Source organism: Mycetomoellerius zeteki, unplaced genomic scaffold, assembly GCF_001594055.1.
Source record: "Mycetomoellerius zeteki isolate Tzet28-1 unplaced genomic scaffold, Tzet1.0 scaffold860, whole genome shotgun sequence".
Lineage (NCBI taxonomy): Eukaryota > Metazoa > Arthropoda > Insecta > Hymenoptera > Formicidae > Mycetomoellerius > Mycetomoellerius zeteki.
Window position 1 is genome coordinate 18,145 of NW_017257893.1, and position 4,469 is coordinate 22,613.

Here is a 4,469-nt window from a genome sequence, read left to right on the forward strand (position 1 = left end):
TTTTTTTTTTTTTTTTTTTTTAAATATTTTTATGTTTATCACTTGTATTTAACTTATATAATACAATGTAATGTGTATCATCTTGTGTGCGTTTGTACATAAAAGTAGTGTACATAAAATAAATATGTATGTGTAATAAAAAAACCTATGTATTATTGATTATGGAGTTTGCACTTTATAATAAACAATCAAATAAAATAGAATAAAAAAAGTATTGCTTGAAGGATAGCATATAATAAAATAAAAAAATTGCTTTTTGTGTTTTATATATTTTGTGTTACATACATGATAATATGAGGTGTTACTGTTTTTTGCGGTGAAACAAAATTTCTAGTCTTTTTTAAATCATCATACTCGTACCATTGAATTCCTGTATATACCATCGCTATGTAGTGTCCTCCATTCAGTTTTTCTTTACAATATGAAATGTAGTTAATGATTCCGCACATAATGTAATTTTTGTTTTCCACGGTAATAAATTTTGTAATACTATCTAACATTGATTGCACGTGAGTTTCGTTTTCATAATTTGGGTCAGTTATTAAACTAGTGTCTAAAAAAACATGCGGACCGTATTCGTGCTTTCTAGTGATGATACCAACACATTTGTTACATTTGCATGTACTTTCTATATCGTTAAATTTCATATCATTAATTGCTTCTTGTACTGCACCTAATCCTTTTTTAATAAGTATACCTACGTTAATATGTAAATGAGGAAAATGTCTTGTTTGTTTAAAATTACATACGTTGCAGCTTTTAATTTGTGTCACAGTTGGTAATTTATAAAAAAGTATGTCTGTTAAGTGCGCTACATTGCAGTTTGCATTTATTATTTTCATGTGTCTTGTTACGGATTTTTTAGAAATATCTAACTCTTCTAAAATTTTAATTCGCTCTATGTAATCCGAAGCTGTAACTTTTCCTCGATTAAGAACGCTCATACCTAATTGTATCATCGAGTGGTCGAGTTGCTGTACAATTTCCTTGTAATGACAATCTTTTCCAATCGCATGCATAATTAATTGTAAAACAGAATCAAAAGCACATGTTTCTTTTATTAAAACATGTGTCCCGTCTACACGTATGCTATTGCAAAGATTGCCATTTTTAAGTATTGGTATGTGAACAACTTTATGCGTTTGTACATAATCCCAATCAGAACAAGGATCTAAATAATTCGGCTTTTTCTTTTTGCTGTGGGTATTACACAAACCGCCCCAGTTTTCACATTCATTAAGAGATCTAACCGGATCTGATGCATTTTCAAGATGATTTGAAGCGATGTGTGTCTTTTCATTATTATTATTGTCTATTATGTTATTATTTTCTATTTCTGCGCTTGTAGTCGAATAATTTGTCGATGCTTCTTTTATGCGTCCGTCTATGTACTCTAAATGGCGTATAATAAATTTATCGACTCGCAATGGAAGTTCGTTCTTGAATACTCGACATTTAACATTTGCAAATTCCGATTCGACGCTGGATGAAGTTGCAATAACAGAATCAACTTTGAAATAAGATAACATAATGCATGTCCAAATGGGTAAATAATTCATTAACCTTTTAATTTTTTTAGCTATTTCAATACTATAAAATGCATTTAGCGTGTCTCCACTTCTACAATGTTCTGCAATAACACAAGCTTTGTCATAAAGAGTATTACTCCATTCTAACCATCCCGTGCAACAATCATTTTCGATATTTACTTCATCATGAATAATACGTAAATTTTCTGCAGCTTCTTCATTCTCTTTTATAACTGTACCTTTAATTACATTACTTACATGATTATATCGCGTTTGAAATTCTAAATGCTTTTCGCATGTGCCAATACTTTCACTTAATGCTACTGCCAACAAAGATTCTAAAAAGTATTCCACATCTTGTAAATTTTGCATTTTATATATGTGGCAAATAGCTCGAATAAAAAACTGTCGCACTTTAGGCAATGGATGTTGTTTTATGCAATTCCATCTACATATTATAGACACTAAATGACTAACATCTAATCTAATAAATGTGCCCGGCAAATTATTACATTTTCCTGTTATAATATCATAACAATTTTGCATATAATCGCGTAAATCACGCTTATGAGCAAATGCTATGGATAATGATCAACAAGGCTTGACTAAAGTCGCAAACAGTAACACGAGGTATAGGCACACCAGTGCTTATAATCTTTAGCAACCATGTTGTGATCGCTATCGTGTCTTGCTCTGCAGACAACATTTGAAATATGGGTGCACTACCCGTTTTTGATACACTCATGCATTGATATAAAAATATGTGACTCGATTTAGAATAATCATATTTTATCTTTTTTACTACAGATCCCGTTGCATCAATAGTCATAAATGATTGAGGATCATTCTTATAATGCAATATATACAATAAGTTTTGTTCTTTCGTCCAATAGTGACAAAAAAATGGAAAAGCACCAATTTTGTGTATCGAACCTATATGCGTTGTATGTTTTAAATTAATAATATTATTAATGGACTTCGTTCCGACAAGTCCTAAACGTTTGTCCTTCGCTTCAGCAATAGCTTTCCTGAGTACTGTAGTTTTAGGTAAAATAGGAGGATATGAATCTTCAAAATTGATCAATTTCTTCGCTTGACTTCGTACATACGAGTATGTTATTGCATCAGTTTTAGTATCCACCAAAGTGTTCGCCACCAATTCTCTTGTATGTCCTCTCAGTTGTCTCCTTTTTTCATGAATATAGCCCGGTACAAAATTCTTAATAGTACACTTAAATATAACATTTTCATCATTTTTCTCAGGTTCATTTGCAAGTGTACAAATTAGCTTCGCCCAGCACTCGGTACATTTTGCTGTGATCCGACAATAATAAATTTGTTTTTGTTGCGAACCTCTTGCAGTTTTAAAAGTCCAAGGACAGGGTATGCGAAATTGCATCCAGATGTTTTTCGCTAAAATATCTGTCCATCCAGGTCGCAAAGTGATGTACGTTCGATTATCCTCATATAATATACTGCGTGGTCTTATCGCTTTCCAATCTTTCCTTGAAAGTTTTAATTCAAATTTATTGGAATATTTGGATGCCGACACATTGGGTTCAAAAGAGTCACTTTGGTGTGATGTCATGCTTGTACTTAAAAATCCATAGAATGCCAAAATAAAATCACGTATGCCATTTCTATTATTTTTAGCAATAACATAAATGTGTTTGGCACTAGGGTTGCCATCCATATCTTCAGAGATACGTTTATATATAGGATTTGATGGCAGTAGGATCTTGCCATTGTCATCAATAATCCTATATCCATCAGTTATTAGTAATTTCCTTAGTTTCTCGATATCGTACATGCTTTCTTCAACAGGACTTATCTCCCTTCAAAGATAAATATAATTATTAAAACTACATATATATGTATTGTGACGTGACGCTTTTTCACCGTCCGTCACAAGGGTCATGCGACCTGGCCGAAATAGCGCGGCAAATTTGTCCTGTGCCCTCCCAACGCGGAGGGCGGGCGTGCCGACGCTTATTGCGATTTTCGGGCGAAAACGCGGAGATTTCTGTCGTCGCGTTTCGAGTAGCATTTTGTTTTGTGAGTCTGTTTAAGAATTTTTAGTATCGGCGGCTGCGGTAGGTGAATTAATGTGCGACACATTCAACCATCTCGAGGAGACGGCCGAGACGAAGAGGGACGACCGCGCTGGAGGGCCGAGGCCACCCAAAAGAGGGGGTAAAGCGCAGGTGACACCGTTTCATACTGTTTAATTAGCGCCCTGAGCGAAGCATGTTTAGCTGCAGCCACCTTCTTACAGGCGACTATGCACGGGAGCGATCCAGGCGGCGTATTGGGGATGGCCACCCTCGGCCGCAGGACGAGCGAGGGACCCCGCCGTTGGTGCCGCACGGAAGCCTCCGCGGAAAGGAGACCTCGAGTCCGAAGGCCGAGCGTGTCTACAGAAGAACCAACGGATCCGGATGACACGCCGGCAACCGCAGTGCGGAGGGGACCGTGCGAGCAGCCGAGAGGACGCCAGCCGGGAATCAAATCCCGCGCGCTCCTGGATATAGGACGCGCGACGCTATCATCAGGAGCGAGGACTCGCGCAAGCTCGCGAGACGGCCCGCGGCCAATCAGGGCCGATAAGAGTTATCACGTGGGCCCACGGTCGCTTGCGCGCCCCCGAAGGGACCTCGGGCCCGACACTTGCGCTGCGGATACCGAGCTGAGCGGATAGGGAGTGCACAGGGCTGACTACGACTAGCGAGTGCCGAGAGGATTGTGGTGAGACGAACAGAACCTTTGTAAAGCCGCCGATTTCCAAGTCGGAGGGATCGCACGCATCGGCGAAACCGTCGTCGGATCCCGTGGGGTTGGATCCGTTCGCGAATAACTGCGTCGCGGCTGCACGCGCGCACCGCATGATCGTGCCATCCCGTCCGATACTGTCGTGATTTCGTTGCAATTTCGAGTCAGTTT